This window comes from Chinchilla lanigera, unplaced genomic scaffold, assembly GCF_000276665.1.
Source record: "Chinchilla lanigera isolate Chin_1 unplaced genomic scaffold, ChiLan1.0 scaffold00070, whole genome shotgun sequence".
NCBI lineage: Eukaryota > Metazoa > Chordata > Mammalia > Rodentia > Chinchillidae > Chinchilla > Chinchilla lanigera.
Window position 1 is genome coordinate 4,817,154 of NW_004955471.1, and position 8,035 is coordinate 4,825,188.

The following is an 8,035-nucleotide window of genomic DNA, read 5'->3' on the forward strand; positions in this document are numbered from 1 at the left end:
TCTATCACAGCAGCACATTCACCAGCACTTTGCAGACGGTGAAAGCACAGGACTATTTCGTGATGTCTTCTAGCATGACTGAGGTGAAACATTTACATACGGAAATACATTATATTTCACCAAAAATTACTTTCCTCGAATTTTTCCATCATAGTAAAGCCAGAGAAATTTTGTTTTACATTCAATTCTTGGGAAAATTATAGTACCTGAGAATTTAATTCCAGAGTAGTAAAACAGCCATTACACAATATTTGTTTTCAAAAGGGACTTCTAAAGGGCATTCGCGTGGTGGAGAACCACCACGCCAGGGTGGACAGAAATTAGGAGACACCAAACCTGGGTGAACACCTGCTCCCCACGTATTATCAGTGTGACCCCCAACAAGATCTCAAACCCCTGTCTTTGGTGTCTTCACCTCTGTAAGGGACACCGCAGGACTAGTCTCATGGAAAGGCTGTTTTTGTGCAGGTTAACTAAGACAATGTTCAAAGATGTACAGCACAATGCAAAGAACATGTAAAACCTCATTAATGTTATTATTTTTCCAGTTGAAGCAGCAACTGATATGTAAACGCTTAGCTACTATTTTCTTGATCAGGCACTGCCGCTATCTTCTGCATGTTAAATGCTACAGTTGAGTGTATATGATATATGCACTTACAAAAAGGGCTTTAATTGTTCTTTCAGTGGTTAATACCTCATGATCCAAGAAATCTGTCTTCCGCTCTCTGAGCCCTGCTACTCGCTGCCACATCATCTTAGTTTATGTTATTGCTGCGTCACCGTGAATCAGGGAGAAGGAGAAAATGTACTCCACAACCTAAACTGACAAATAGGAGTCACGGTCTTATATTGGAGAGGTGAGCGGTCTTGACCCCACTTCTAACCCCCGACCACATTTATCAGAACGAGGTAGGTCATCCTCCAAATAAAAATGGCGCCCTAAATCAGGTTGAGAAGAAGATTGATATTATCCATGAATAAACTATTAAGCATTTTTATGACTCTGAGTAAGTCATTTATTCAACAAAAATTTACTTGGCACTTGCTTTGAACAAGGGGATGCAGTGAAAGCTGGAATGAATAATGAACTATGGAATTATAAATTAGTATCTCTGATTCATTCTTTCAACAAATATGCATTATCATGATAGGCTGTGGGCCAGATGCTAGGAACACAAATATGAATAAGATATGGTTAGAGCCGCAAGAATCTGAAGCCATGTGAAATAAGCAGCAGAATTTAAATCAATAAACAACCTCAATTTATCTCAGGGCAAGTTTGTAAGATGGGATGTAAGCTAATTATTGAGTGCCCACTGTAACCAGGGTACTATAGTATAATATGTCACATATAAATAAACATTCATATTTTATTTAATCTTTATATTCCCCATTGTGGCAGATACTGTATTCGTTTTTTCATTCATGAGGACATTTACTCAGCAAAACTGTGTAATTTTGGCAAACTAGTATTAACAATAGCTAGCTTCTATTGACATGAGCATTATGCATTAAATTTCATTAATCTCCATAAAAATCCTATTATTGTTCATAGTCTACAACATGGAAACAAAGGTGAGAGAGGTTAAGTAAATGCTACAGTTTCACACAACGAGCCACGGGATAAGCACCCAGCCCTGACCATCTGCCCCCGCAGCTGCTCGCAGCCCCTCCGTGGCCGTTGTCTCCGTGTGACAACTCCAGCCTGATTCGCCCTCAAACTTCTTCCACAGTTTGCTGTCTCTAGGTTCTGTCCATGTCTGCGGCCCATGGATGGGGCTTTTTGAACTCTTAGTAAACTGTGATCAAAAAAGAATTGTATGAATGGAACGGGATAGAATAGTGTGGGTTGAGTGCTTGTACAACAGTAAATGCTAGATAAACTACACATTGTAAATAAAATACATTGTATTTTTTTTAAAGCATGCAAAAGTTGCAGAAGTAAAGTAAATTTAAGAACTAAAATTCCAGAGTCGGGAGAGCCTCTCAGAGGTGAGTTGAGGGCCTGAGCCTCTTCTTTCCTGGTGTGTTTACCAATGCTGGATGAGGCTAGAGACGGAAATTTGGGGCTGGGGATTTAGCTCAGCAACACAGCGCCTGCCTGGCAAGTGCAAGGTCATGAGTTCGATTTCCGACACCAGAAAAAAAAAAATAGAGATGGAAATTTGGGGGTTGGCCCCAAAAGTGAGTATACTGGGAGGCAGACAGTGGCACGCTCAGGCAGTTACTCCATGGTTCAAATGGCAAAACCCGAAACTTTGGAGGACTCAAATAGGTCAAAGATGACTATGCAGGACCCCACTAATTCTGAAGCCACATGAGACGAGAATCTGAAAATCTAAGTCTAATATCTCTGAGAAACTGAGATGACTTTGCCATTGGTCTCCAAGTGCTGAGGAAACGAGAACTTGTCAAGCTCTAAATTACAGCCGTGGAGGTCACCCCTAGGAAAAGGAGCAAGCAGAGGCGGACTGAGTCTTACCAAACCATGACCCAGCATCGCCAAACCTAAATGTGGAGAAGTAAATAAATAGGACCCCCTAATAACTTGCAGCTAAAGATTATAGCCTTTACCTGTAAAAATTGAGACTCCAAAGATGAACTATCTACAGAGAAATGTCCTCGCTAAGCCTCCTACCTCAAGCTATAGTTCCTGAACATAAAATGTAAGCAATCAGGAGTGAGCGATAAATTATCATAACAGATTCCATTTCATAGCATTCTTTAAGATGCCAGCATTTGACGCAGGTCAGTTAGTTATTTCTGCAGAGCTGATGTTTGCTCTTTTTGAATAGGAAACAGAGATACAGCCTTCCCAAATGGGAAGAAGGCCAAGAGATGAAGCGAGGGAGAAGAAGGATGGAGAAGAGGATATAAAAGGAATTGAGTTGTTATGCACCAACTGTGCCCTACAAACATGTTTTAATAACACTGAAATTAAAGAAGAGACTTCTGAGCATCATTTATGACATCATTTAATGATTTACTGAAAATACTCATGTAGAGTAGAAATTCATTTCATCGGCTAGCTCTCTGAGGTCTTATTCCTCCATTCGTTCTCAGAAAACGTGTCTGTGCCTTAATAATGTCATTTAAATAAAAACTTAAATATTCCAGCTAACAGGAGCTCTACTGACTCTGAAGCTGTGCTGAAATCAAGGATGTTTCTTCCTAATTTGGAGCCGGCCAGGTTCAGACTCCAGACACAGGGAAAATGCAGAACAGGACTATCAGTCTTCTTTGTTCAAAACAGATGACTCTGTAAGTATTTGCCTAGTTAAAAATAACAGCATTCCTTCCCCCCGCCATCAGCTGAACAGTCTAGTCTGCTCGTATTTTTTTAACCCAGTCAGGGGAATAAAGGTCAAAAGGCTATGTACTCTGAATTAAATTTTTTTCACAACAGCCTATGCCAAAAAGAATTTGTCTACCTTTGATGTTTTTCAAAAGATTCTCCTTCCTTCTTACTGTGGAAAATATAACACATTTACATTAAGTTGCTACTGATCGCTTTCTCTTTCACCAATTTTCCATTTACCAGAAAGGTTGATTAGTTTCCATTAAGTTGCTGTCCGATTTTCTCTATGAAATTTCTGGTAATTTTAATAATAATCTTGCTTGAATAATTCCATCTCTTCACAGCTACTTGCCACAGTTTATCAATTAAACAGCACTGACACTTTGGTTGTGCTGTTGGATCTTTATAATTCTCTCCTAAAATAGATATATCATTTGACTCAGACATTTGTCAGATTCTCTCACTATTTTTAATTTTTTCATGCCTACTCTTTCTTCCATCTCAATAATTTCAAATAAATACAATTGGCATTTTAGGATAATGTATAAGCGGAATACTCTACTCTTCCATGAATCTGTGCCTCCCGCCGGCACCAAGAAATGAAATAAACCAAAAAAAAGTGAACTTGTAAAATTAGTGTCAAAGCTTTTTCTTTGAAAACTCAAATATAATTTATTGCTTTTATAAAAGAGTTACAGTGAAAGAGTAGTTAAGAGCACAATTTTGACTACTAAAGCATGGTAGGTATGCAGGAGTATTTATATTCCAGCTGAGAAGGCTTCAGAGGCATGAAGAAGCCTGTGTGTGATGTTTATTTTAACAATTCATTAGATATTCTGATTTGGTCAAATGTTAAGCTTAGGCAACGGTACCTTACAGATCTTTCTGGAAAGAAAATATGTTGTTATACTATCCACCGCCCTGGGAGTTCCTATCACTTCCCATCTTAATGCCCAAGAGATGAGATAGAAAAAACAGCCCTGGATGAAATATGTCAGTGTGGTTCCTGATCCCACAGATAAAGATCATGCGGTTGGAACTGCATGTAAATAATCAGCACCGTTGATTGTGATCTTGACAATTTTGCACAGCTGGGGTCCGGCTACCTGAGATCGTTTTTCTCCCCTGGGTGATTCACAATAGCCACAAAGGGCAATGCAAGGCTATAAACTTAGTCAAAGGCACATGGAACCACAGGGTGCTTTGAGGGTCACTGAAGGGCAAGTATGCTTTGTGCCCCATTTGTAACTCCTCCTCTCTGATCACCGCTGGTGAACTCGGGCACACTTCCTCTAATGATTCCCCAAAGGAGGGGTTTTCTTCCATCAAGTTTGTGCCCTTGACCTTCAGATCAGGCAATGAAATTAGAATGTTGAATGGCAGCAACCCTAGGAATATCTATGCTGCTCTAAACAGCCACATCGCCTCCTTTGTATAATATGTGAGCTAGTCTTGCTAATATAGAATTTTTAAATTTACTTATTCACTCAATAAATTTATTTATTTATTTTGTTTGTTTGTTTGTTTGTTTTTGGTTTTTTCCGGTACCGGGAATCGAACTCACTACTTTGCGCTTGCCAGGCAGGCGCTGTGCCGCTGAGCTAAATCCCCAGCCCCTCAGTAAATTTTTAATTAGGACACAGAGGTGAAATGACTCTCAATCCAAGCCAAAAAAAAGTCAAGCTTTTCAACTTTCAATACAGCATTAAGCTTGTGTAGTGCATTTTAATATATAAAGCATGTGAATATTCTTTCAAACAATGCCAGATATTTACTACAAACTAGTCTGCAGATTTTGTCAAAAAGACAGCTGGAGAGTAATGGTGTTTGAGCAAGGTTGTTCATCTATTCATTTCTTTTAAAAATTCTAAACTATTTATCAAAATAGATTTCCTAAAAGCTACTTGACTTAGACCACTGAAAAACCATCTTCACTAAGTTTATGTTTTTCTCACATGTAGCTGGTAATTACTGAAAGTCGGTGAGGAATATTCCTGCAACCTGGTGTGGTAGAAAGAGAAACTGAAGGTATGAGAAATCAGAAGAAATTCAGAGACCTTGATTTCAGGTTCCACAGCGCCCCATCCTAGCTGGATGATGGTATCTCTACAGCTCTGAGTTTTATATTAGTGGGGGAATAAACTACCTATGTTCAATAATAAATAAAGTAAATGAGATAACACAGACCCGACACAGAGTAGATACTTAAATGGGTTAAATCTACATGTTATATGAAATCTATTGCTATTATGATATTCACAGTCCTTAAATGAAAAAGGAGTGTAGTTCAGAGGCAAACATTTGTGCTTATGCAAGGTCCTAGGCTTGATTCTAGCCTTGCAAAACAACAAAAATTTTTAAAAAGAAGAAAGAGGAAAAAAAAGAAAATGCTTCTTTTTTTCAGACCCATTTTATTTCCTTTAAAAGATAAACAGAATTATCTAATATATCTTTTTTAGACCAGTTCGTAAATGTAATTTTTTTTTTAATAATATTTACCTAGATATGGTCCCTTTCCAACATGGTCTTTTAAATTTTTTATTTCTTGTCTAATCATCCTATCATGGTTTTGAAGACTCAGGGAGTATTCAGCTAGATTTTAATAAGTTCTCTTTTCCCCCCAAAGTGACTGTGCTAAACCTTATCAAAGTCCCCAAACCAACATTATGCTCTACCACTTTTAAAAAAATGATCATAAATCTGTATTGGATTCCTAGGGATGCAATAACAAGGTACCATAAACTGAATGACTTAAAACAGAAATTTATTTTTTCACAGTTCTAGAGACTAGAAGTCTGAGGTCAGTGTGCTGCAGGGCTGTGCTTCCTCTGAGATTTTGGGTAGAACCTTTCCTTGCTTCTTCCTGGCTTCTGGTGGGGACCATCAATTCTCAGGATTCCTTAGCTTGTCACTGCATCACCCGCTCCCCTAATCTCCATCTCTTTCATCCCATGGCATTTTCCTCTTCTTCTGAGGACACTAGTCATATTGGATTGGGTTGCACCTAAATGACCTCATCTTAACTTTGTTATATCGACAAAGATCCTATTTTGAAATAAAGTCTTAGTTACCAGTGGTTCAGAGTTTAACAAATCTTTTTTAGGGATCACAGTTCAACTTATAATAACTTCCTACTCATAAGAGACATCTGAGCCCTAGCAGTAATTGCTTCCAAATGTGTCTGTAATATATCCACAATTATCCTTGGTGACCTTAATTCTAATGCACTTCTCTATAGTGTCACAAGATAGTTCTCTTCTTCTCTCCAAGGCTGGATGGTCGACCCAAATTCTAGATTCTCTGTCCTCCCGGTTTCACCAGTTACCTCCTCTCTCAATCTTTTGCTCTCCTCTTTTTGAATTCCTTTGCTTTGCTCTGCAAATAAATTCAAGCCTTCCCTACCTATTAACATTTTAAAACCTTTATTTTTTAAATCTATTTTTCAGTTTGAATCTACTTTTTGCTACTTGTCATTCAAGGAAGAAATTAAATAATTCCTAGAACTAAATGAGTTGTCCTTCTGCTTGTTGGGACCCAGACTAATGAAAAATGTATGAAACCAAAACGTACAGAACTTGCCATCTCTGCATTCCTACCTCATGTGTTAATTCTACAAGGCAACATAGAGTAAAAGGCACTGTCTGTCTTCCTTAGTTACTTCTCTCTCGTCGCTGAGACAAAACACCCAACATCCAAAATGGCGTCTGTCCATTTCAGCTGGCTGGGTGGTACGTGGCAGAGGGGTTACAGTTCACGGTTGCTGGAGTGACAGAAGACAGCAAAAGCACTAAGAGCAAAAAGAGGTGGAAATAAACCTATTTCTGCCCCTTTTGTATTATCCACAAGGCTGCGATTAGGGCAGTGTCAATCCAATCAGTGGACTGATCCAGCAATCACTCACCTTTTATTCCAGCACCCTTAATCCCAGCATTGCACTACTAGTCAATCACAAACTCTAGATTCAGCTGCCTCAGAAAAAGCCCCGTCTAAACGTGTTGGAGACTTTGGGGGGACATCTAGACACAAACTATAACACTATCCCTGGTTCTGGGGCCAGAGCAGTGAACCAGACACTATAGCTCCCAATTTCAGAAGAGAAATGATGCTAAATAATACCTTCACTTCTCTGTAAAGGAGCTACAAGAGTGCATGATAAGGAAACCAAAATAGAGCAGGAAATTGGAGGTCTTACTGAAGCAGTTACCGAAACTGATATAGAAAGAGTTCAGAGGAATTCACAACATGAAGAGAATGAAAAAGATTCTAAAATGAGGGATCAATTCACAAGTCAGAAAAGCATGATACAGAAAGGAACATGGTGTTTTCAAAATCCCGGAAGAGGGCTCGTGTTACTTTATTGTAGACATAGGAGGAGAGTGATACCTAATGATGTTGGTGGACACACAATGAACAAATGATGAGGGTTTTATGTGCCACATTGAAGATTTCTACTTCATAGCAAATGGAAGGGCCCAATGAGGCCTTAAACACGGATGTAGCCCCATCACACTCACTTTCAAAAGGATCACACTGATTGCAGGTAAAGAATAAATTGGAGACTGGGTGACCTCAAAACATGAGTAGATCAACTGCACAAAAAAATTTAGGAAAAAATTTAGAGCTGAACCACTCTTTGAACCAACTGACTCAGTAGATCTCTACAGAATGCTCTACCCTACTATAACAGAATATACATTCTTCTGAGCAGTATGCAGAACTTTCTCCAAAATGAAC